Source organism: Stegostoma tigrinum, unplaced genomic scaffold (assembly GCF_030684315.1).
Source record: "Stegostoma tigrinum isolate sSteTig4 unplaced genomic scaffold, sSteTig4.hap1 scaffold_63, whole genome shotgun sequence".
Taxonomy (NCBI): domain Eukaryota; kingdom Metazoa; phylum Chordata; class Chondrichthyes; order Orectolobiformes; family Stegostomatidae; genus Stegostoma; species Stegostoma tigrinum.
The window spans coordinates 1620427-1647914 of NW_026728568.1; the positions used below are offsets into that span (position 1 = coordinate 1620427).

At 43.6% G+C, this 27488-nt stretch overlaps 1 long non-coding RNA gene across 1 annotated transcript in view; it reads right to left on the reverse strand.

Annotated features, from left to right (window-relative positions):
- Positions 1-408: 408 nt before the first annotated feature.
- Positions 409-27488, reverse strand: part of LOC132209040 (uncharacterized) — a 433067-nt gene continuing 405987 nt past the window's right edge. The window contains exon 10 of the long non-coding RNA XR_009445110.1: positions 409-547. This is a non-coding gene — a long non-coding RNA (uncharacterized LOC132209040). The remainder of the gene's footprint in view (positions 548-27488) is intronic.

Consider the following 27488-nt stretch of genomic DNA (forward strand, 5'->3'; position numbering starts at 1 on the left):
AACAATTCGGCATTCTTAGTCCCCCTGTAGCCTCCGTTGCACACGTGCATTCTTAGATGATTATTTCTTTGTGTGCCTGCTTTTTTGCTCGAATGGATAAAGGTAAATTTCTGTTCTTTTGTCATCAGAGCTATTGCCTCCTCATTCTCATCCTCCTTGTTTTATCCTGTGCTGGAATATTTAATTTGTTGACTTATCTGAAATATGTTGTTGAATGGATCGGGTTTTGTAACATTGCATTCCCCATAGACCATCTACCGATGCTGTTGCTTGTTCTAACAGTTATTATCTTGCAGAGAGGAAAATGCAGTTTGAAAGCAATGGAACATTATCGATGAAGAAGTTGATGCATAAATTGCTGCGATCTTCCAAACTACAAACTCACCTTCAATTCTTTCTTGGTCAGAGCATTATGCCGGCGCAAATGAATCGTGTTCTCAAAGGGACTTCCAAAACCATGGAATTGAATTTGCATGTTGATTTCTTCTTCCCTCTTCAGAAATGCAAAGTAGTATCGTGATGAAGCTTCCAAGGCGATGATTGTGTCCTTCAATGAACGGAAAAGTGACTTTTAGCTTCATGGAAATATTTCACTACTTCTATAGACATGAAAGGCAAACATTCTCCCTGCATATGACCCAGTCTCATTTTATCGTATCTTTCTGATTTTACATGCCACAGGATAATCATCGCAGTGTAACAGAAATGTTGATCATGGAAATTTATCACTGTTTTCATAAATAATGGCAAATTTTCAACATCTTGCAATTGTATGAAGGCTCAGTCTCATCACACCTCGCCTGCTGCACAAAGACATTCTTACACTGCTTTCAATGTTAGGGCTCAAACAAAACACAATCATGACACAAATGCATCAACACACCACTTTCAACAGGATCTGATATCCTTGCCAGGCACTGGAGGGGTTGCGGAGACTGGTGAGTGGATAAAGTCGTTCCTCTGTTCAAGCAGGAAAACAGGGACTTTCCAGGAAACTACAGACTGGTGAGTGTCTGTGAGAGGTGACTCTGAGGGATAAAGTCGGCTATCTTTCTGTAAGATTATGATAAAGTTAGATATGTCTGAATGTGAGTTTCAGACTATTAAGCTTCAGTTTCATAGAGTCAGACAGCATGAAAACAGATCCTTTGGTCCAACCAGTCTATGCTGATCACAATCCCAAACTGAACTAGTTCCACCTGCCTGTGCTTGGCCCATATCTCTCCAAACATTTCTGTCATCTTTCTATCTTCTGGCTACAACATCACCTGAGAAGAATTCTCCATCTTGTGGCCAAATACTAGAACTATACAATTAAGTCATTTCAAATGATACACAGATCCAGGATTCACATTCGTGGCCTTTCTGGTTGAACTGCTAATTATTTTAACAATAGTGCATTTTTTTGTCCAATTTTGCCATATAATCCAGTGATCCAAAATTCATCTCATTGGGTTTAATTTTTTTGGTTTTCTGTACTGTGTCAAAGATGAGATCAATACATTGGTGAGAAATTATCTTGGTTTGGAGATTCAAAGTCACTATAGTCCCAGATGGGACCACAGGGCTGCTCTCACAGTCAAGAGAGATATCTGGAGGTGGTTTAAATTGAAGGTTACCACACCTCAGATGAGGAGACAGGTTGAGAAGGAGACTCCTTCATTGTAACTTCAGACAGTGTAGTATCCCATGCTGTTGGTATCATTCTGAATTACAAACCAGCCAACTGAGCTAACTGGCTCCCAGGCAAAATATAGAATCAGTTTGGGTAGAGATAAGGAGCAGCAAAGGAAAGAAGTCACGGCTGTGACAGTTTCAGATTCATAGATCCCCTGACAGAAGATACAGTCCAGGATAGCAGAGAGGCTATAGACCAAGAAGTAATGGGATCTTGTCAGAAAGATGTTACAATAAACTGTGAATTCAATTGGCACAGGTAGTCTGGAAGATTCTTTTTTATTCACGGGATGTGGATGTTGCTGGCTAAGCCCAATTACCCTGGAGAAGGTGGTGGTGAGCTGCCTTCTTGAATAACTGCAGTCCTTAGAGCAGTGCTGTTCAGAAAGAAGCTCCAGAATCTTAACTCAATGACTATTAATGAACAGTGATATCGTTCCGAGTCAGGATAGTGTGTGTGGCTTGGAGGGAAACTTGCATGGGGCACTAATTATGCATTAGTGATGATAGAACAGATGTTGAAGGTGGTGGGTGGGGTACCAATCCAACAGGCTGCTTTGTCCCATATGGTTCAAGCTTCCTGAGTGTTGACGGAGCTGCACCAGTCCTGACCAGTGGAGATTACATTCCTGACTTGGGCTTGATAGATGGTGGACAGGCTTTGTGTAGACAGGGGGCTCATTATTCACTGCAGAATTCTTAACCTCTGACCTGCTCTTGTCGTCACAATAATTATAAGTTTGGTCCAATTCAGTTTCTGGAAACCTGATAAGCCTCAGAATATTGGCAGTAAAGGAGTGTAAGTCATGGGGCAATGGTTAGATTCTCCTTAATGGTGACGTTCATTGCCTGTAACTTGCGCAGCACAACTACCACTTGCTTCTCTTCAGCTCAAAACTAGTTATGTTCCGTGGACATGGACTACTTCAGCATCTGAGGAGCTATGAGTGGTGCTGAACATTGCACAATCAACTGAGAACATCCCCACGTACGACCTTCTGACGGAGGGATGGCATTTGATCAAATAGTTGAAGATGGTTGAGCTCAGGGCACAAATTTACGTAACCCCCGCAGTGATGCTTTGGAGTTGGGGCAACTGATTTCCAATAACCACAACCACTTGCTTTATGGTAAGGTTCCAGCCAGCAGAGGGTTTTTCACCTGATTCTTACTGACTGCAGCTTTGCGACGGCTCCTTGATGTCATATTTGGTTGAATGGCACCTTGATGTTAAGAGCAGTTATCTACCCCTCAGCATATATTCACAGAATGCATTTGGAGTCTTAAAACTGTACCACTGGAACCAAGCAGGGATTAAGATATTTTAGACCTGGTAGTATGTTTTGAGATACAACTCATCAATAGTATAGGATTCTCTGGATAAGAATGATCAGGATGTGGGAGAATTTTACATCAAGGTCGAGGTTGAGAATTCGGTCTGAAACTGTTTAATATCTTAAACTTTCATTGAAGATAATTCAGGAGTATAAAGGCAGAGTTGAACTGGGAAAACAGTTTAAAAGGTAAGACCATAGAGAAACAATGGCAGATGTTTCAGGGGATATTTCATAACTCTGAACAAAAATATTGTCAATTTAGAATGAAAGGATGTACAGCTAGAATGCACCATGGTGCCATCTGTTGCTATCTAAGAAAGTTAAAGATAGTATAAATTGAAAGAAAGATTGGAAAATTGTGGAACTGGAAATATTTCAGATGTGAACAAAAGATGACCAAAGTAATAATGAGGGAGACATTAATATAAATACAGTAAAGGCTTCCACAAGTGTATCAAAAGGAAAAGAGTAAAGACAGTGAATAATGGCTCATGAGAGGGTGAGACTGGGGAATTCATGAAGGGAAATGAGGGTAATGGCACAAGCTTTGAACCAATATTTTCCATCTGATTTCACAGTAGAAAACATACAAAAAATATCAATGGGCGAAAAGTAGGGAGCGAAAGGGAGAAGGAAATCCTCAAGGAAACATTGAGGAAAACTGAGAAGATGAAGTTAACAGGTTCCCTGGGACCTAAAGACTTGGATCCCAGGTATGCAAAGAGTCCAACCCCACATCGTACCATCAGAGCTTTATTTCTTTTAATAATACTCCATAAACTTCAACCCCTAATTACTAGCTCCCATATTTATACAACCAACTCACACTCAATTCATCCTCAATTAATACAGACATAAAACCTGTTCCCTCACTTCGTTAGTTCTCAGGCATCCCTTCAGACTAAATTAGATGATAACATGGAGGATTATAAGAGTTGACTGCAGAGATGAGATTAAATTAGGTTCCCTACAGTGTGGAAACAGGTCCGACAGCCCAACAAGTCCACATCGCCCCTTGCAGCATCCCACCCCACCCCTATAACCCAAACACCACTGAACACGATGGGCAATTCAGCATGGCCGATCCACCTAGCCTGCACATCTTTGGACTGCGGGAGGAAATTGGAGCACATGGAGCAAACCCATGCAGACACAGGGAGAATGTGCAAACTCCGCACAGACAGTTACCCAAGGCTGGAGTCGAACCCGGGCCCTGGCGCTGTGAGGCTGAAGAGCTAACCACTGAGTCACCGTGCTGCCCAAATGGATGTATTGGCTGTAATCTTTTCTAGATTGTGGAAAGATCCCAGCAGAATGCAGCGAAGTACGAATTTACTTCGTCTAAAGTTTGTCATTGGGAAATTGCTAGAATTTATTATTGAGAAGGCAGCAGCAAACCATTTAGATCATATTCAGGCAGATTTGATAAGTTAAGTGAAAAGGATAAATTTAAAAATATGGTGAATCCATTTGAGTTTCTACTTCAAGGAATTCTAATTCTTCAACAAACCGGGTCGTTGAAGCGAAATTAGCAGATGTCGTTAATTTGGATTTCCAAAAGGCGTACATGAAGCACAAAAATTTAGCTTCTATGCACAGCATGTATTTTAGAAGGCATGTGAGGTGCAAATCTTTATTTCAAGGAGGGAAGGAGTGAAAATCTTTCCACACAAGACATTGGTGACGCCACTCAAGGAGCACAGTGTACAGTTTTGGTCTATTAAGCGAGGATATGCTTACAACAGCAGTTCTCAGAACGTTCATGATGTTAATTCCAGGGGTAAAAAGGGTTATTTTGTGCAGAGTGAACTGGACAATGTTCAGGCTCAGCTGGTAACATGCTGGGTCAAAATCCAAAATTCCCTCCCTAATGGCATTGTATCAACCAACAGCAAATGTACTTTCAGCAGTTCAAGAAGGAAACTAACTGCAACCTTCTCAAGGGCAACGAGGGACAGTTGTGCTTCAGACCTCAAATGCCCGTTCTCATTTAGAAAATAATCTACGCCTCCATTTTTCCTACCAAAGCACATAACCTCACAGTGTCCCACACAGTCTCTGTCTGCCACTTCTTTGCCCAGTCTCCGAGCCTATGCAAGTCCTTCTTCAACTTCCTCACTGCTATCTGTCCCTCCATCTGTCACTGTGTCGACTGTAAACTCAGCAACAATGTCTCAGTTGCTTCGTACATATCATTAAGGTATTACGTGAACTGTTGTGGTCCCAACACTGATCCCTGCAGGACTCCACTAGTCACCAGCTGCCATCCTGTAAAAGACCCCTTTATCTACACTCTCTGCCTTCTGACAGTCAGCCAATGCTCTATCTATGGCAGTACCTTGCTAAAACACGATGGGCTCTCATCTTATTTGGTACCTTCTCAACAGCGTTCTGGAAATCCAAACAAATCACATTCACTGGCTTGCTTTTGTCTAACTTGCTCACTTTCTACTCAAAGAATTCTAACAGATTTGTCAAGTATAACTTCCCCTCGATGAAGCTGTGCTGATTCAGCCCGATTTTGTCATGTACTTCCAAGGTCTCTGCAATCTCATCCTTAATAATGGACTCTAAAATCTTACCAATGATTGAGGTCAGGATAACTGGCCTATAATTTCCCTTCTTCTGCCTCTCTCTTTTCATAAACAGGGGTGTTGCTTTAGCCATTTTCCAAATCCCTGAGATCCTCCCTATCTCCAGTGATTCCTGAAAGATCACCACTAATGCCTCAACAATTTCCTCAGCTATCTCCTTCAGAACTCTGCAGTACAGTCCATCTGGTCCAGGGGTGATTGGTCCACCTTCAGACTTTTCTGCTTCCCGAGCACCTTTTCCTTAGTTATGGCTATGAAATTCACCACTGCCCCTAACTCTCAAAGTTTTAGTATGCGATGGGTGTTTTCCACCATGAAGACTGATACAAAGTACCTGTTCAGTTCCTCTTCCATTTCTTCATTCCTCATACTGATTCTTCAGCCTCCTTTTCCAGTGATCTACTGCTACTTTTTAATGTCAGTTGCAATACTGGTCGAAGACGATATCACAGCTGTACTGAAGGAGGGCCCCATGGAGGGCTCAAGCATTGAGGCAATATGGGTAGAACTCAGAAATAGGAAGGATGCAGTAACAATGCTGGGGCTGTACTACAGGCCTCCCAACAGCGAGCGTGAGATAGAGGTACAAATATGTAAACAGATAATGGAAAGGTGTAGGAGAAACAGGGTGGTGGTGATGGGAGATTTTAATTTTCCCAACATTGACTGGGATTCACTTAGTGTTAGGGGTCAAGATGGAGCAGGATTTGTAAGGTGTGTCCAGGAGGGTTTTCAAGAGCAGTGTGTATGTAGTCCAACTCGGGAAGGGGCCATACTGGACCTGGTGCTGGGGAATGAACCCAGCCAGATGGTTGAAATTACAGCAGGGAGTGACTTTGGAAATAGCGACCACAATTCCCTAAGTTTTACAATACTCATCGACAAGGATGGCAGTGGTCCTAAAGGAAGAGTTCTAAACTGGGGGAAGGCCAACTATACCAAGATTTGGCAGCATCTGGGGAATTTAGATTGGGAGAAACTGTTTGAAGGTAAATCCACATTTGATATGTGGGAGGCTTTTAAAGAGAGTTTGATTAGCGTGCAGGACATGTTCCTGTGAAAATGAGGAACAGAAAAGGCAAGATGAGGGAACCATGGGTGACAGATGAAATTGTGAGACTAGCCAAGAGGAAAAAGGAAGCATAGATTAGGTCCAGGCGACTGAAGAGAGATGATTCTTTGGAAGAACACGGGGAATTTCGAGCGCATCTGAAACGAGGGATGAAGAGGGCTAAGAGAAGACATGAGATATTGCTGGCAAACATGGTTAAGGAAAATCCCAAAGCCTTTTATTCATATATAAAGAGCAAGAGGATAACTAGAGGAAGGATTGGCCCACTTAAGGACAAAGAAGCAACGTTATGCACTGAGTCAGAGAAAATGGGTGACATTCTTAACAGAGATAATGGGAACTGCAGATGCTGGAGAATTCCAAGATAATACAATGTGAGGCTGGATGAACATAGCAGGCCAAGCAGCATCTCAGGAGCACAAAAGCTCCTGAGATGCTGCTTGGCCTGCTGTGTTCATCCAGCCTCACATTGTATTATCTTGACATTCTTAACAAATACTTTGCATCGGTATTCATCAAGGGGAGGGACATGACAGATGGTGATGTGAGGGATAGATGTTTGCTTACTCCAGGTCAAGTTGACACAAGGAAGGATGAAGTGTTGGGTCTCCAAAAAGGCATTAAGGTGGGGATCTATACCAGGTTATTGAGGGAAGCGAGACAGGAAATAGCCGGGGCCTTAACAGATATCTTTGCAGCATCCTTAGACACGGGTGAGGTCCCGGAGGACTGGAGACTTGCTCATGTTGTCGCCTTGTTTAAGAAGGTTAGCAAGGATAACCCAGGTAATTATTGACCAGTGAGCCTGACGTCAGTGGTCGGGAAGCTACTGGAGAAGATACTGAGGGATAGGATCTGTTCCCATTTGGAAGCAAATCAGCTTATCAGTGATAGGCAACATGGTTTTGTGCAGGGAAGGTCATGTCTAACCAACTTAATAGAATTCTTTGACGACGTGACAAAGTTGATTGAAAGGGAAAGGCTGTAGATGTCATTTACATGGACTTCAGTAAGGTGTTTGATAAGGTTCCCCATGGCAGGCTGATGGAGAAAGTGAAGTCGCATGGGGTCCAGGGTGTGCTCGCTCGATGGATAAAAAAAAAATGGGCTCGGCAACAGGAGACAGAGAGTAGCGGTAGTAAGGAGTTTCTCAAATTGGAGACCTGTGACCAGTGGTGTTCCACAAGGTTCTGTGCTGGGACCACTGTTGTTTATATACGTAAATGATTTGGAGGAAGGTGTAGGTGGTCTGATCAGCAAGTTTGCAGATGACACTAAGATTGGTGGAGCAGCAGATAGTGAGGGGGACTGTCAGAGATTACAGCAGAATATAGATAGACTGCAGAGTGTGGCAGATAAATGGCAGATGGAGTTCGATCCGGGCAAATGTGAGGTGATGCATTTTGGAAGATCTAATTCAAGGGCGAACTATACAGTAAATGGTAAAGTCCTAGGGAAAATTGATGAACAGAGAGACCTGGGTGTTCAGGTCCATTGTTCCCTGGAGGTGGCAAGCCAGGTGAAGAGGGTGGTCAAGAAGGCATACGGCATGCTTTCCTTCATCGGACGGGGTACTGAGTACAAGAGTTGGCAGGTCATGTACTGTTGTATAAGACTTTGGTTCAGCCACATTTAGAGTACTGTGTACGTTACCAAAAGGACGTGGACGCTTTGGGCAGGGTGCAGCGGAGGTTCACCAGGATGTTGCCTGGTATGGAGGGTGCTAGCTATGAAGAGAGGTTGAGTAGATTAGGATTATTTTCATGAGAAAGATGGAGATTGGGGGTACCTGATTGAGGTCTACAAAATCATGAGGGGAGAGACAGGGTGGATAGCAAGAAGCTTATTCCCCAGAGTGGGGGACTCAATTACTAGGGGTCATGAGTTCAGAGTGAGAGGAGGAAAGTTTAAGGGAGATAGGCGTGGAAAGTTCTATACACAGAGGGTGGTGGGTGCCTGGAACGCGGTGCCAGCGGAGCTGGTAGACGCAGACACATTAGCGTCTTTTCAGATATATCTGGACAGATACCTGCAACAGGTATGAGATTGTTGCTCCCTGTACGGTTGAGGAAAAGGACTGTGGACAGGATGAGCCAGCTGACCATGGCACCGTGGCGCACAAGGTCATTCAAGAGGGGGGGGAGCAAAAAGACAGGTAGTTGTTATCAGGGATTCTATAATTAGAGGGACAGATAGTATCCTGTGCAAGCTGCATCGGGCGTCCCTCACGGTGTGTTGCCTGCCCGGTGCCAGGGTGCGAGACATCTCCGACCGGGTTGAAAGGATACTGGAGCAGGAGGGGGAAGATCCGGTTGTTGTGGTCCACGTTGGGACTAACATCATAGGCAAAGCTCGGGTAGAGGTCCTGCTCAGGGATTATGAAACACGAGGAAAGAAATTGAAGTACAGGTCCTCAAGGGTCATAATCTCTGGATTACTGCCCGAGCCACGTGCCAATTGGCATAGGGAAAAGAAAGTTAGGGAAGTAAACATGTGGCGAAGGAATTGGTGTGGGAAAGAGGGATTCCATTTCATGGGGCATTGGCATCAGTTTTGGAACCGGGGGGGATCTGTACCATCGGGACAGTCTCCACCTGAACCGATCTGGAACCAGTGTTCTCGCAAAAAAGATGAATAGGGTGGTCAGTCAGACTTTAAAGTCGTGAGTCGGGGGGAAGGGAAAGTGAAAGAGACAGGGAGTATGGAGTTAAATGGAAAGATAAGCAACAGGATAGCATGTGTACAGGAGGATTTAAGCTCGAGGCAGACTAGGAATACAGCAAAAAGGAAGGATAACTTAAGGCATCTTGGCATGTCCAACCTCTCTCATATTGATAAGAAAGCTTGCATTAAGACACTTCATCTAAATGCTCTTAGCATTCGCAACAAAGTAGATGAATTAACAGCACAAATCCTCTTGAATGATTATGATGTGGTAGGCAGCACAGAGACATGGTTGCAGGGAGCTCAGGACTGGCAGTTAAACATCCAAGGATTCACAACATATCGAAAAGAGAGGGAGGTGGGCAGAGCGGGTGGGGTTCCCTTGTTCATTAAGAATGGAATGAGATCTACGGCACTAAATGACATAGGGTCAGAAGATGTGGAGTCTATGTGGGTGGAATTGAGGAACCACAAAGGCAAAAAAAACTATAATGGGAGTTATGTACACACCTCCTAACAGTGATCAGGATGAGGGGCGCAAGATGCACCTAGAAATAAATAGGGCACGTCAGAAAGGCAAGGTCACGGTGATCATGGGGGACTTCAACATGCAGGTGGATTGGGTGAATAATGTTGCTGGTGGATCCAAAGAAAAAGAGTTCATGGAATGTTTGCAGGATGGCTTTTTGGAACAGCTTGTGATGGAGCCCAGAAGGGAACAGGCTATTCTGGACTTGGTGCTATGCACTGAGCCAGACTTTATAAAAGATCTTAAAGTAAGGGAACACTTAGGAGGCAGTGATCATAATATGGGAGAGTTCGGTCTGCAGTTTGAAAGAGAGAAGGCAAAATCGGATGGAATGGTATTCCAGTTAAATAAAGGTAATTACAGGGGCATGAGAGGGGAATTGACGAAGATCGACTGGAAGCAGAGCCTAGCGGGGAAGACAGTAGACCAACAATGGCAGGAGTTTATACGTGTTACTGAGGACAGAGTACAGAGGTTCATGCCAAAGAAAACAAAGATTATCTGGGGTGGGATTAGACAGCCATGGCTGACAAAGGAAGTCAGGAAATATATCAAAGTAAAAGAGACAGCCTATAAAGTGGCCAAGAGCACTGGGAAATCAGAAGATTGGGAAGGCTACTAAAACAGACAGAGGATAACAAAGAGAGCAACAAGGAAGGAGAAGATCATTTTGAAGGTAGGCTAGCTAGTAATATTAGAAATGATAGTCAAAGCTTCATTCAATACACAAGAAACAAATGAGAGGCCAAAGTAGATATTGGGCCGCTCCAAATTGATGCTGGAAGGCTAGTAATGGGAGATCAGGGAATAGCTGAAGAACTCAATAAGTACTTTGCGTCAGTCTTCACAGTGGAAGACATGAGTAGTATGCCAACAATTAGGGAGAGTCAGGGGGCAGAGTTGAGTACGGTAGGCATTTCAAAAGAGAAAGTGCTAGCAAACCTAAAGGGTCTAAAAATTGATAAATCTCCTGGCCCCGATGGGCTACATCCTAGAGTTCTGTGGGAGGTGGCTGAGGAAATCGCGGAGGCATTGGTCGTGATCTTTCAAAAGTCACTGGAGTCAGGGAAAGTCCCAGATGATTGGAAAATTGCTGTTGTAACTCACTTGTTTAAGAAAGGATCAAGGCAAAAGATGGAAAATTACAGGCCGATTAGCCTAACCTCAGTAGTTGGTAAAATTCTAGAATCCATTGTCAAGGATGAGATTTCTAAATTCCTGGAAGTGCAGGGTCAGATTAAAACAAGTCAGCATGGATTTAGTCAGGGGACGTCGTGCCTATTAGAATTCTTTGAAGAGGTAACAAGTATGTTAAACCAGGGAATCCCAGTAGATGTTATCTATCTAGACTTCCAAAAGGCCTTTGATACAGTGCCTCACAGGACGCTGCTGAGCAAGGTGAGGGCCCATGGTGTTCAAGGTGAGCTACTGGCTTGGATTGAGGACTGGCTGTCTGACAGAAGGCAGAGAGTTGGGATAAAAGGCTCTTTTTCAGAATGGCAACCGGTGACGAGCGGTGTCCCGCAGGGTTCAGTGTTGGGGCCACATCTGTTCACCTTATATATTAATGATCTGGATGAAGGGACTGCGGGCATTCTGGCGAAGTTTGCCGATGATACGAAGATAGGTGGACAGTCAGGTCGTACTGAGGAGGTGGGGAAGCTGCAGAAAGATGTAGACAGTTTAGGAGAGTGACCCAGGAAATGGCTGATGAAATTCAATGTGAGTAAGTGTGAGGTTTTGCACTTTGGAAAAAAGAATACAGGCATGGACTATTTTCTAAATGGTGAGAAAATTCGCAAGTCAGAAGTGCCAAGGGATCTGGAAGTGTTGGTCCAGGATTGTCTACAAGTTAACTTGAAGGTCGAGTCCGTAATTAAGAAAGCGAACGTAATGTTGTTGTTTATCTCAAGAGAGTTGGAATATAAAAGCAGCGATGTGCTTCTGAGGCTTTAGAAGGCTCTAGTTAGGCCCCATTTAGAATACTGTGTCCAATTTTGAACCTCAGGAAGGACATACTAGCCCTGGAGCATGTCCGGCGGAGATTCACACGGATGATCCCTGGAATGGTAGGTTTAACGTATGATGAACGGCTAAGGATCCTGGGATAGTCCTCGTTAGAGTTTGGAAGGTTGAGGGGAGATCTAATAGAAACTTGCAAGATAATGTATGGTTTAGAAGGAGTGGACGCTAGGAAGTTGTTTCCGCTAGGCGGGGAGACTTGGACACGTGGGCACAGCCTTAAAATTAGAGGGGGTAAATTTAAAACTGAAATGAGACGACATTTCTTCAGCCAGAGAGTGGTGGTCTTGTGGAATTCATTGCCGCAGAGTGCATGGAGGCCGGGACGTTGGATGCCTTCAAGGCAGACATCGACAAATTCTTGATCTCAAAAGGAATCAAGGGCTATGGGGAGAGTGCAGGCAAGTGGTGTTGAAATGCCCATCAGCCATGACTGAAATGGCGGAGTGGACTTGATGGGCCGAATGGCCTTACTTCCACTCCTATGTCTTATGGTCTTATGGACAGGTACATGGATAGGCAGGGAGCAAATGGACACAGACCCTTAGAAAATAGGTGACAGGTTAGACAGAGGATCTCGATCGGAGCAGGCTCGGAGGGCCGAAGGGCCTGTTCCTGTGCTGTAATTTTCTTTGTTCTCTTTATTTGTACTCTTGCCTTTCTCATACCTTTTCTAGCTGAAAAAAACTCATGCAATTTTTTTCCATATTACCCTCATTAATATTGCCCTCAAATTTCATCATCTTCCCCCTTATTGCCTTTTTACATGTCCGCCGCTAGTTTTCGAAAGGCTTCCCAATCCACTGGCTTCCCACTAACCACAACACATTTTATGCTTTTTCTTTTGCTTTCATCCTGTCCCTGACTTATCTTGTTAGCCGTGGTTGCTGATCCTTTCCTGATCTCAACTCCACTCTCCTGCCTGCTCCCCATGGCCCTTTCTCCCTATTTTTCATCAGAAACATATCTATTTCTTTCTTGAATCGGTCGATTGGTGCTGCCTCCATTGCATTCAGGGGCAATGAATTCCACAGATTCACAACTCTCTCCTCATCTCCATTTTGAACATTCCATCTCTCACTCGATAGCTACAGCTTCTTGTTTGAGACTGTCCCACAATGGCGAACATGTGCTCAATGCCCATCTTTTCAATCCCCTTTACTATTTTATATACCTCAATCAGAACCACCCCCTCACTCTCTCGAACACCAGCAAGTACAGGCACAAGCTACTCAGCAACTTCTCATATGACAGCCCTTTCATCCCGGGAATCAATCAGTCCAACCTCCTCTGAACTGCCTCCAGTGCAGATGTATCCATCCTCAGTAAGGGGATCAAAACTGGACACAATACTTTGGTCTCACCAACACCCAATGTGTTCGGAAAAACACTGTGTTACTTTAATGAGCCAGTCCTTTGGTGATAAATGCCAGAGTTCCATCTGCCTTTCTTATGCTATGCTCTTCCTGCATACCCACTTTCAGCTACAAAGACAGCCAGACAACTCTGCACTGACACACTTTGAACCTTCCCTCCATTTAAATAAAAATTCGCCCATTTTTTCATGGACAAAATAGGCAAGCCTTGTGCTTATGCACATTAACCACCTGCCAGATTCTGGTCCATTCTCCTCGCCTGTCAATATTCAGCTGTCTCTGTTTTATTTCACATCACAGGCTGTTTTCCCATCTCTTTCAGAATCATCCACGCATTCTGTTATGTTACATTTTGTCTCTGCTTACATATCATTTGTATACGTTACAAATAGTTCAGGTCAGAGACCTGAACCCCGCAGCAACCCACCAGTAACAATTCACCATCCAGGCAAAGACTCATTTATCCTGACACTCAGCTTTCTGTCAGTTAGCCAGCCCTTTATTCAAACCAATATTCTACCCTTAATCCCCTTGGATCTAACCTTCTGGTTCACTTTTTTATGCAGCAACTGGTCAAATTCTTTCTGGAAATCTCGATATGCCACATCCCTCGGATCCCTGTAGAAGATCCTCAATTCTGCCACCTCATCAGCTCCTGACTTCATTACAGCTTTTGTTCAAACATGGTCAAAAGAGTTGAATTCCCGAGGTGAGCTAAGGATGGCTACATTTGACCGAGTGTGGCATCAAAGAGCGCTCGCATAACTGGAGCTGGTGGGAATCCAGCAGAAACTCACCACAATGGATTTACGATCATCATTAGACGCTTAATTCCAGATTTTCATTGAATTTAAATTCCATTATGTGCCATGGTGGAATTTGAACCAGGTCCTCAGAACATTACCTGAGTGTTTGGATTAATAGTCTAGTCATAATACCATTAGGTCATCGCCTCTCATGATTGGCATTTTGGTTGTTAGAGGTCACCTGCAGGAGGTCCTGAGGGTACAGTCCGAAGCCTAACCATCTTCAGCTGATTTATCCCATCATCTCTCCATCATAAGCTCAGAACTGGGGATGTTCACCAGGGATAGCAGAATATTCAGCATCATTCACCACTCCTCAGATACTGAATCTGTCCATGTCCAAATGCAACAAGGCCAGAACGATGTCTCGGCTTGGGCTGGTAATTGGCAAGTCGCATTTATACTGCACAAATACCAGGTAATGACCATCTCCAGGAAGAGAAAATCCATAAATTGTCCCTTGACATTCAAAGGTGTCACCATCACTGAATTGTCCGCTATCAAAATCCCGGGTTTTACCACTGAACAGAAATTCAACTGGACTTCCTATTTAAATGCAGTGGCTACTAGAGCAGGCCCAAAGCTCCGATTACTGCATCAAGTGACTCACCTCCTGATTCCCCAAGCCTGTCCACCAGCTACATGGAACAAGTCAGAAGAATGGTGGAATAATCCCCACTTGCCTAGATGGGTGCAGATGCAAAAGCACTCAAGAAGTTCGACACCATCCAGGAAAAAGCAGCCTCCTCCCTGCAGTGCTCAATAGCAGCAGTGTGCACCATCTATGAGATGCACTGAGAAATCTGCAAAAGATCCTGAGACAGGACTTTCCAAACCTATGACAAATTTCATCTACAAGGGCAAGCGTAACAGATATATGGGAACAGCACCACCTACAACACCCTGTCTAAGCCACTCACCATCTCAACTTGGAAATATATTGCTGTTCTTTCACTACCACTGGGTCAAAGTCCTGGAAATTCTCCCCTGACTGACTGAGTCTACCTACAGCACATGGGCTACATTGATTCACCAATTACAAGGGTAACTAAGGATGGGAAGTAAATGCTGGCCCAGTTAGCGATGCCAATGGCCCAGAAACAAATAACAATTAAGTATCACCTATCTCCTCCTAATTCCAGTTTCTCATGCAGCACCATTCTGATTATTCTATAAAACCTGGTCTTTCTGTGGCAATGCTCAAAGCTACACACAGTACTCATTTGTGATCAAATCACATTCTGCACAATATTAAGAGCCATCACTGGCTGATGAGTATGATTGCCCAGCTTGGAAATTCCATATCACAGGTCATGAGCTCTGTGCGGGTTGATTAGCCTCAACTAGAGCCACATATCTGACCACATGTTTAGGAGGTCTTTCAGTGTGATGGAAGTGGTCTTGGCCTTGAGAACACCAGCATTCCTTTCTCCAGTTCCTTTCCCACACTTCAACTTCTTGTCTGGTGCTGTTGAAGAATTATGTGCCTTCATACAGGAGATTCACCAAGTTGGTTTCTTCTGAATGGGGATATCCCATACTTTGACCTCGATGTAGTATTTCTTGAAGGAACATTTCAAGGTCTTTGAAATGCTTCCTTTTACTTCTTGATCAGATGCCTTCCTTGAGTTGGCAAAAATTTACTTTGGTAGTCATAACTTAGGCATCCAAAGTACATGGCCAGCCCAATGGGGTTTGTTTCAAATCATCATGGCATCAATGCTGATGCTAGGAGGTTTTTCCTCCTAGCTGATGTGGAGAATCCATGACAAAACTGTGCTGAAAGGGTCTTGAAGTGGCAGCTCTATGTTATCCAGGTTTCACAGTCATATAGAAGAGGCTGAACGATGCATGCCTTGAACTCAAGGATCTTGCGATCAGCACAGATGTCACAATTGTGCATTCTCATCCTCTGGAGTCCAAAGGTGCCACTCGCAGATTGGACGTAATGTTAGAATCTCTGTATCGATGTCAGCCTTAAAAGAGAGAGAGCGTCCCATCTAAGGGAAATGTTCTACATTTGGGAGGATTTCTCTATTAATTTTGATGAAAAGATGGGCCACAACTTGACAGATTGGTAAAGGATTTGAGTCATCTTGAGGTTCGAACACAGAACATAACAGCGCAGTACAGGCCCTTTCGGCCTTGATGTTGTGAAACCAACCTGAAGCCCATCAAAACTACACTATTCCATTATCATCCATATGTTTATCCAACGACCATTTAAATGCCCTTCAAGTTGGCAAGTCTACTACTGTTGCAGGCAGGGCATTCCATGCCGTTACTACTCTCTGAGTAAAGAACCTACCTCTGGCTTCTGTCCTATATCTATCACCCCTCAATTTAAAGCTATGCCCCACCGTGTCAAACATGGCCATCCGAGCCAAACGACTCTCACTGTCCACCCTATCTCATGCTCTGATCATCTTGTATGGTTCTATTAAGTCGCCTCTTAATCTTCTTCTCTCGAACGAAAACAGCCTCAAGTCCCTCAGCCTTTCCTCATAACGCCTTCCCTCCATACCAGGCAACATCCTGGTAAATCTCCTCTGCACCCTTTCCAACGCTTCCACATCCTTCCTATGATGCGGCGACCAGAACTGTACGTAATACTCCGAGTGCGGCTGTACCAGAGTTTTGTACAGCTGCAACATGCCCTCATGGCTCCGAAACTCAATCCCTCTACCAATGAAGCCTAACACACGGTATGCCTTCCTAACAACCCCATCAACCTGGGTGGCAAATTTAAGGTTGAGGCTAATTCTTCAGTATACTTCTGCAAAGGCCTTAAGGTAGATTTGAAGACTTCTGCGAGCGGAAATGACGTTGTGAACCACATACTGAAGCTCCATAAGCGAGGTCAGTGTCATTTTCTTCAGTGATTTTAACTGGTTGAGGTGAAAAGGTTTTCCATCCATCCTGTCCAGGCCACTGAGAAGCTTGTTCTTGATGAGATTAAGAATGGTGGTGACAAAGCTGGAGAAAAGAGTGGGCGTGAGCCTCAACTTGACCTCAAAGAGCTTCTGCACAACATTGTATTTCTGGTATTGAAGCCTGATTTAAGCTGTTGGCCTTTTATCATTTTAGCAAACTACTTCAACTTTGAGGGCAGATTGTATTTAAATGGTTAAATCCCTAAGTTTCCACAGATCGGAATAATTCTATCAAGTGGAACAATGTATTACTCACTGAAGTGCAGTACTCCACCATTGGGTAATGTAACTTGTGCCCCTTGGATGTGCGTCCCGAAAAGAAACAGCTTTGGCAGATGTCATAATTTAAGTGTTTGAGGCTGCGGCACCTATTAAGGAAGAACAAGAAGTAAGAGAAATGTTCATTTTTGTTTGGATATTTTTAACCATCCAAGGAATGCAAGTTAAGTAGTTAAATTATGTATTTTTTTTATTTTGAAGAAACGGCAAAATTGTGTGGGGAGAAGCAAATGCTAGGTCAGTCGAGGAAAACTGTCCCAACTCAGCCAGTCAATTTTCATAATGGGATATCCCATCCCTGGAATTATTTAAATTGCTTCTGCGCTGCAACGTTCCCATAGTATGGAAGGTTTTCATCTGCCACGGTGGCATAAACCTATTTAGAAGTAACCTTGCCAGAATCTTCCTGGAAAAGGTAAATCTGACGAGCAGCGATTGTAACATGTGAAGCTGTAAAGGCAACACTGAAGGAGGAGGACACACATTTTCAGCTCAGACAGCAGAAGGGAAGTACTCCAGGGAAAGAGAAGAAATAGCGAAGAAATAAACTGCAATAATGGCTGAGTCACAGTGGTATAGTGGCAATATCATTGAGCTAAATGCTCTGGAGAATGTAGGTTCATGTTCCAACACTGTAGCTGGTCAAATTTACATTTCATTAAAAAATACTCAGAACTAAAAGTTATTTCCAGCAACACTATCATGAAACTATCAACAAATGTTGGTAAAAACCCATCCGATTCACTCATGTCCTTTCGGGGAGTATTCGATCATCCTTACACCACTACATGTGGCTGCAGAGCCACAGCAATGTAGGTAGCTCTGAACCACCCTCCCAGCCATCCACTCAGTTCCACGGCAATTAGTGAAGGACAACAAATGATAACTTCACCAGTGATAGCCAAATCCCTTGCAAGAATGGAAAATGTTCTCATGAAATGGAAGGACTTGATCAATGTAGTGTGAAATTATCAACAGATGAATGGATAGAACTGCATACAGAATGTAGGTCATCAATACGATGAGATGGTGCAAAACAGAGGATATTGCCTTCAGGATTCCTGTCATGAAGCCAAACTCTGAGACTCAGCAAGCACTCAAATGTGTGAGCAGAAACTAAATAGCCATGAAAACCAACATAAAAGTACAAACAGCAGGCTCTTAAAATTTTTGGAGATATGCAAGGCAATATTAAATTATGTACTGAAGTGGTTAAGTTCAGTTAATCCTCTTGTAAATAGCACTGCTAACAGGAAACTCACTGTCAATTACAGATTAGTCCAGAATTTTCAAGGCAATAGATAAAGTGAAGCAGAAAACCAGTTTCCGTGAGGAACAAACATAATTTGGAAGTTAAAGGGATGAAAGGAATTACTTTTCTGAACAACATTCGGAAGAAACACAGACAGACGGTTGATTGAGAAGATGAAACATGAGAAGATGGTAAGGAAAGAAATAGATTTGGAAGCAACAGTGTGGTAGAATTGTGGAAGTTCACTGGCCTCACGCAACATCAGGAACCAATACATTTGATCTTTAGAGAACAGAATGTCAGAGAAGGGGGGCTCTCTTCCCAAATGGTCAAGCTTACAAAATGTAGGAAAAAGGCTGCCTTCCTCTTGGTGCTTCTCACTGGATGAACACGCGAGGAAAGTTGTGCTTTTTGGTTGCGGACCTATTGGTGGTTGGTTCATTCATATCAGGCAGATTCCCCAACAGCGGGTGAAGGTGTGGTCACAGTCTTCGCTCAGGGCAACTGAATCTATTCCTCTTCTTTGTTCTTTCATGCAAGTTTTGTGTTTGGATTCCTGATTGCGGCTACAAAATCTCCTATCTGTCCCTCGAACTGTCAAGTCTGCGATCACTCACGTCCTGTTTACCTCACCCTTTTCCGCCGTGTCCCAGAGCCAATTACACTTTACTTTAAAGTAATTTTAAGTCCAAATCACAGTAAAAGGAAGCCATTTGGTCCATCATGTTTGAACTAGATCTCCAAATACATATCACAAATTAGTGCCTTTTCCTTAACCTGCACATTATTTCTCTTTAATTAATCAACTAGTGCTTTCTTGCATCTTTTACTGAAACTGCTTCCTCTAGGTAATGCATTCTATAGACTGTGATAAAGCTATTTCTTACACTGCAGTTACTTCTTTAGTCAATCACTTCAAACCTCTGCATCTTATTCTCAATTCTGTCACAAGTAGCAAAGTCTTCCCCTCGTCTACTCTGACCAGACCTCGAATGATTTTGCAAGATTCAAAATAATCTCTTCTAAGTCTCAGCATCTTCGAGGAAAGCTGTCCCAATTCCTCTAATCAATTTTCATAATGAGATATCTCAACCCTGGAATCGTTATTGTAAATTGGTCCTGCTCTGTCTCTCTCCAACATTTTCACAAAGTTCCCTTCGCACGGAAGGTTTTCATTTGCCATGGTGGTATAAACCTATTCAGAAGTAACCTTGCCAGAATCTTCCCAGCAATGCAAAGGCTGGTGATCTCATGGTTCTTTGAGCAATCTGACATTTCTCCTTCAGTTTTGTACAAGATATGGCATCTTAAAGATTCTGTGAAATCCTGCCCTGTTCCTCATAGTCCATGAAAAGCTAACAGATCTTGGCCTTCAGAGTTAGGCCACCATTCCTCAAGCTTCAGATGGAATTCAAGTGACTCCGGGTCGTTGTTGCTCTTGATTTAGTTATGGCAGTCATAGTTTCATCCACAGTTGGGCTCTCACTCCAGTTCTTCTCAGACAGAGAGTTGTTTGATCAGATCAATGGCAGTAACACGCACCTTCTCCAAGATGGTCAATCGTAGAAATGTAGGAGAATAGTTAACCAAAAAGGTTCAATTACCCCTTAGAAATCCTGTCCAAATATGCATTTTAATTTACTAATTATGGACAAGAAGTTTTATCGATCATTTAGCAACACCACAGCAATCACTTTCATAGGATGCACACACACTGATTACAGGACTAATAAAAAGGCCTTTCTGTAAATTCCCAATAATTGCAAATTACAGAACCAACCGGAAGTCGAGTCACAATCCGTTCTGAGCCACAGTGTCTGTGATCAATGCAACTGCGAACAAAATACCAAAAGCATGCAGCACTCACCTCTCACAAAAAATTAAGGTAAAGAAGTTGATACTTAATTTGTCCTAATTACTTCTCTGGTCCATGAATTTGTTCGGGTTTTGTGATGATCTCAGTTGTGTTGTTGACTGATGGAGTTTCTAATAGAACATCTAAAGTAAAAGCTTTCTTTAAAAACTAACTCCCTCTAACTTTCTGCTGGTTTGCACATCTCACCTGAAACCTACGAGTGGGTACTCTTTGCAGATGTTACACTTAGCCTGATGTTTTGCAGTTTCAGCAGCTGCCACACAGTGTCGAACAGGCAGCCACACCATGGACTGAGGCTCCAATCTCATCCACTCTACAAAGTGTTTAACATCAATCTCTGGTTTGTTCTGGCCCTAGAAGAAAATAAAAGATCAGCTGCATGATTAATTATGTCAAGTTTACATCCGCTATCCTCAGACATATCTAATACACTATCATTGGGGTTTCTAGAACATAGAACATAGAACATAGAACAGTACAGCACAGAACAGGCCCTTCAGCCCACAATGTTGTGCCGACCATTGATCCTCATGGATGCACCCTCAAATTTCTGTGACCATATGCATGTCCAGCAGTCTCTTAAATGACCCCAATGACCTTGCTTCCACAACTGCTGCTGGCAACGCATTCCATGCTCTCACAACTCTCTGCGTAAAGAACCTGCCTCTGACATCCCCTCTATACTTTCCACCAACCAGCTTAAAACTATGACCCCTCGTGCTAGCCATTTCTGCCCTGGGAAATAGTCTCTGGCTATCGACTCTATCTATGCCTCTCATTATCTTGTATACCTCAATTAGGTCCCCTCTCCTCCTCCTTTTCTCCAATGAAAAGAGACCGAGCTCAGTCAACCTCTCTTCATAAGATAAGCCCTCCAGTCCAGGCAGCATCCTGGTAAACCTCCTCTGAACCCTCTCCAAAGCATCCACATCTTTCCTATAATAGGGCGCCCAGAACTGGACGCAGTATTCCAAGTGCGGTCTAACCAAAGTTTTATAGAGCTGCAACAAGATCTCACGACTCTTAAACTCAATCCCCCTGTTAATGAAAGCCAAAACACCATATGCTTTCTTAACAACCCTGTCCACTTGGGTGGCCATTTTAAGGGATCTATGTATCTGCACACCAAGATCCCTCTGTTCCTCCACGCTGCCAAGAATCCTATCCTTAATCCTGTACTCAGCTTTCAAATTCGACCTTCCAAAATGCATCACCTCGCATTTATCCAGGTTGAACTCCATCTGCCACCTCTCAGCCCATCTCTGCATCCTGTCAATGTCCCGCTGCAGCCTACAACAGCCCTCTACACTGTCAACGACACCTCCGACCTTTGTGTCGTCTGCAAACTTGCTGACCCATCCTTCAATTCCCTCGTCCAAGTCATTAATAAAAATTACAAACAGTAGAGGCCCAAGGACAGAGCCCTGTGGAACCCCACTCACCACTGACTTCCAGGCAGAATATTTTCCTTCTACTACCACACGCTGTCTTCTGTTGGCCAGCCAATTCTGTATCCAAGCAGCTAAGTTCCCCTGTATCCCATTCCTCCTGACCTTCTGAATGAGCCTTCCATGGGGAACCTTATCAAATGCCTTACTGAAGTCCATATACACCACATCCACAGCTCGACCCTCATCAACCTTACTAGTCACATCCTCAAAAAACTCGATAAGGTTTGTAAGGCATGACCTACCCCTCACAAAGCCGTGTTGACTGTATTTGATCAAGCCATGCTCTTCCAGATGGTCATAAATCTTATCCCTCAGAATCCTTTCTAACACCTTGCAGACGACAGACGTGAGACTTACCGGTCTATAATTGCCGGGGATTTCCCTATTTCCTTTCTTGAAGAGAGGAATTACATTTGCCTCTCTCCAGTCCTCAGGTACGACTCCAGTGGAGAGCGAGGATGCAAAGATCTTCGCAAGTGGCGAAGCAATTGCATTTCTCGCTTCCCAAAGCAGCCGAGGACAAATCTGATCCGGGCCTGGCGACTTGTCAATCTTAATGTTTGACAAAATTTTCAGTACATCAGCTTCCTCTATCTCTATCCACTCCAGCATGCACACCTGCTCTTCAAAGGTTTCATTCACTACACAGTTCGATTCTTTCGTAAAGACAGAAGCAAAAAACTCATTTAGGGCTTCCCCTACCTCCTCAGGCTCCACACACAAGTTCCCTATGCTATCCCTGATCGGCCCTACTCTTTCTTTGACCATTCTCTTATTCCTCACGTAAGTGTAAAATGCCTTTGTGTTTTCCCGGATTCCTTCTGCCAAGCCTTTCTCGTGCCCCCTCCTGGCTCTCCTCAGACCATTTTTGAGCTCCTTCCTTGCCTGCATGTAATCCTCTCTAGCTGAACTTGACCCTAGCTTCCTCCACCTTATGTAAGCTACCTTCTTCCTTTTCACTAGAAGCTCCACCGCTCTCGTCATCCAAGGTTCCTTTATCTTACCCCTTCTTGCCTGTCTCAGAGGGACATATTTACTCATCACTCCCAACAACTGTTCCTTAAACCATCTCCACATGTCTATAGTTCCCTTACCATGGAACAACTGCTCCCAGTCCATGCTTCCTAACTCGTGTCTAATCGCATCATAGTTTCCTCTTCCCCAAACATTCTGACATTGTTTTTATTAAATTAATGATTAAAAACATTGACTATTTATAAACATGATAGCCTTGGATTAGTGGTGGTACATGTTGGCCTCTGGAACTAATTCAAACCGAAAATGAGCACAAAATTCATACTGGCAAGTAGACCCGCTTGACCTTCTGAAGTGGCGCAGAGCACACTTACATGTTGGAAGCAACTGCGGACACTTGGTTCAATGTTGCTGCCTCCAAATGAAGGTACCTCACCCAGCTGCCGAGGGATCTGGACTGCATTGTGAAGCAAAAGGCTCAGGCTTTGTTGGTCACATAATTCTGTGGGTTCAGCTCCTTGTTTGAAGAGGTCTGCAAAAGTTATCCATAAGAAAAAACTTGATATTCCGAAACTTAAGGGAGGTAGTTAAGAGTTCAATACATCCAATATATCTTCCTCAATTGCCTTGCTTTGTAAATTATCTTAAAACATTATTTTATGATCTTGATTGGCTATTTGCAAACAACTGTGGAAACAAAAACTTCTGTTTCTTGGCACCAATGGACAATGTATGTTGTATGATTCTCCAAGGAAGTCATTTCTTTCTTGATTGTAAATCTCAAACCTCTCTAATATCTCCTCGTTCTTTTCACAGAGATAATCTTTGTGTGGACCTGGAAAACATGGGCACTGTCCTCAATGAATACTTTGTGTCAATCTTTACAATGGAAAAGGACACTGCAAGTATTGATATCAGGGCAGAGGACCTAGGAACATCAGAAGTTTAGACATCGGAAGATGCAGCTGGTTCAGCAAATTTAAAAGTGGATACATCTACAGGCCGAACTGAAATGTATACCAGCGAGCAAGGGAAGTGAGGGAGGAGATATTTGGGCCCCTGTCAGCAATTTTCAAACCCTTGTCAATCACACGTGAAGTCATGAAGGACGATGAACATTGTCCTACGATGAACAAATGGAGAGAGGAACAGACCAGGAAATTAAAGGCCAGTCAGAATAATCTCAGCACTGGAGAAGCTATAAAGAGGCATTCTTCGGGGTAGAATGTACTTGCATGAACTAATCAGGGATAGTCAGTATGGATTTGTTAAGGTGAGGTCACGTTTCAGAAATTTGATCCTTTTTTGAGGAGATGTTGGAGTGTTGATGAGCTTATGCATTCGATGTGGACTTAGTAAAGCCCCCCTTGGCAGACTGATCAAGAAAGCAACAGTCAACGGGATCAAAGGCAAAGAGGCACGCTGGAGCCAAAACTGGCTGAGGCAGAGAGCACAGGGTGATTGATGGTAGAGGGATATCTATTTGACAGGATGTTTGCTTTGAGTGGGGTTGTGCAGGGCTTGCCACAAGGACCCTTGAAATTTGTCAACGAGATTCATCATTTTGGCTTAAACACAGTGTGTATGACCGTGTTGCTAGCGAATGACTAATTTAGTGAGGAGGATATCGACGGAATGGTCATGTAAATAACAGCCATGGGATCAAAGGCAAAGTGGTACACTGGACCCAAAATTGGTTGACAGACAGAAAGAATAAACTTCAGGAGGAGATCAGCACACTGGTCAGCTGGACACAGCAATTGGAACTCAACCAGGAAAAGGGTGAGCTGACGAACTCGGGAGGGCTAACAAGGCAAGGGATCACACTATGAAGGGTGTGATCCTGGACATTACTGAAAAAACCAAGATGCTGCCTGGGCTGGGGGTTCTCATGGAATCATAGAGTACAGAAGAGGTCCTACGGCCCACTAAGGCTGTACCTCTAAAAACACACTGCGACATATACTAGTCCCATTTTTACACACTAGGCCATTCTCAAAAATATTATGCCATTACAAGTGCTCATCCAAGTACTTTTCAAAGGGTGTGAGGTTTCCTGTTTCAACTTCCCTCCCAGGCAATGCATTCCAGACCTTTGCCACACTCTGGATGAAAACGATTTTCCTCAAACCTCCGCTAAATTTCCCGTGTTTCTCTTTAACATTATGCCCTACCGTTATTGATGATTTAACTAAGGGGAACAATGCTTTCTACTCAACCTATCTTTACCTCTCATAATCTTATATGCCTCTATCAGGACCTCCACTCAACCCCGAAAACTTCTCTGCTTCACAGAAAATAATCTGAATTTTTCCAGCCTTTCTTCACAGCTAAAATGCTCCAACATATGCAACATCCTTTTCATTCCCTCCAGTGCAATCACATCCTTCCTGATGGGTGGTGACCAAAATGCCACACACAACTCCAGCTGTGGCCTAACCAAACTTTTAAACAGCACAAAGTGACCTCCCCACTCTTACCATCTGATAAAGGGAGATGTCCCATATGTCTTTGTAACAACCCTTACTAGCCTGACCTGACCCCTTCAGGAATTTATGAACTAGCACCCTAGGATCCCTTTTCTCCTCTCAGCTTCCCAGTGTCCTGCTATGCATTAGATTTAGACTTAGGTTTTATTATCACACATATTCAATACAGGGTACAGGAGTGCAATGCCACCTCAGACGGTGCCATCTCAGGTGCAAAGTACCTCGGTACGAAATTTCAGTTGCAAACGTAGAAAATTTATCCATCCTTCTTTACTCAGTCGCAGGGGAGTGGAACGCAAAGCCGGAGAGGGTAGTGGAGTCGGCCTCATTAGGGGCATTTAATCGGCCATTAGACAAGTACATGGATGACAGTATAAGGTAGTGGTGGAGGTGAGACAGACCTTGGGATGAGGGTAATAGTTCGGGACAACATCGTGGGCCGAAGGGCCTGTACTGAGCTGTACCGTTCCATGCTCTATGTTATAAAAATAATTGAATACGTTAAAAAGTTCAGCACTACAGTCTTCTTAGTATAACAGTAGAAAAATAAAAACAAAAGTTTAAAAAGTCAAACATTACAGTCCTTTCTTAAGCCACGAGTTTTCAGACACTCTGACCGAGGCTTCCCCCATGACGGTTCGTATTCCCCTGCGCTGGGCTAAGGCCCGCCCATCCTTGCCGGTGGACTTCACTGCTGACTGCCGTTGCTGACCTCCATCGGGCACGACAGGCTTTGCCACATTAAGTACTCTCTTATCTTAATCCTTCTTCAGGCTATATCAATCTGCCACTGACCTGCCCATCTGACCGATGCCAAGATTGAAGCAGACAAGGGGAACTGGTAAAGATGTTTAAGATTTTGAAGGGCATAGAAAGGATAACTGGAAGCTGCTTTTTCCATTCGTAGACATGTCAATACACAGGGGGCATAGATTGAAGTTCACAGGTAGAAAGCTAAGAGGGGAGTTGAGGAGAACCTATTTTCCCAGTGTGGTGGGAGTCCTGAGCTCACTGACTGAAAGTGTGGCTGATTCAGAAAGTGTCTGAATATTTAAGTATTTAGATATTCACTTGTGTTGCCGCAGGCTCCAGGGCTATGAGCCAAAGTGAGTTCGATGCAGACAGATCTTTGTTGAGCAGTGCAGGAACTACGGACCGCATGGCCTCCTCCTGTGCAAAAAACATCCATGAGACTATAATTACACAGCTTTTCTTTGAGGCATTTCTCCACTTGACTGATTCTTTGTAAATGCAAGGCCGATAAAATAAATCCTTTTCTTAAAAGCTTCCATCTCACTGAGAAAGCTTCAGGCCAATTTGATAATCTGCTCTCAAAAATCTGCTCATGTTTTGATAGTTATGACAAATTCTACTATCAGGGCTGACACAATCCACAACATTCTAAATCAATCAATAATATTCCAGAAAGATGATCATTTGCCTATCCGACCAATTTTAACTGTTGCTTTAAAAAATAGAGAAATAAATCTGGATCTGTCAAAAACTAATCAGTTCTTCCTTGGACCATACCCGTACGTACCAGCTTTCAATGAAATATGCCCATTAGTTTGTGAGATACATTGCTGACCAACAGAACAACAAATGGGCAAAAACATTACCTCACATTCAGTGTTATCACTTCTGCAAGTGAGCAGTAGAGTCATACAGCACTTCCAAATCTTTTTCCCAGTGCGAATGATGAAAACATTATTGGTCACAAAAACAGCCGCTAAGGTTAGTGCCTTTGAGAAACAATAGCATCATACATATGTAGCGCATCATTTATCTTGCAGGAATGCACTGTGCACATTCTGCACAGACCAAGTTATGACTTAACACTCATGTGGCAGTGACTAAATACAGAAATATACTAATACAGCAAACCTTTTGTTAAACAGCACCTGCGGTACCAGGAATGAGCTGAATAATCAAAAATTCCAGTTGATCAATAGGTCCACACACGCAAAAAACACACACTCAATAATAGGAACATAATGCATGGGATATACACATTGTATCAGTGATAATGGGAACTGCAGATGCTGGAGAATCCAAGATAATAAAATCTGAGGCTGGATGAACACAGCAGGCCCAGCAGCATCTCAGGAGAACAAAAGCTGACGTTTCGAGCCTAGACCCTTCATCAGATGAAGGGT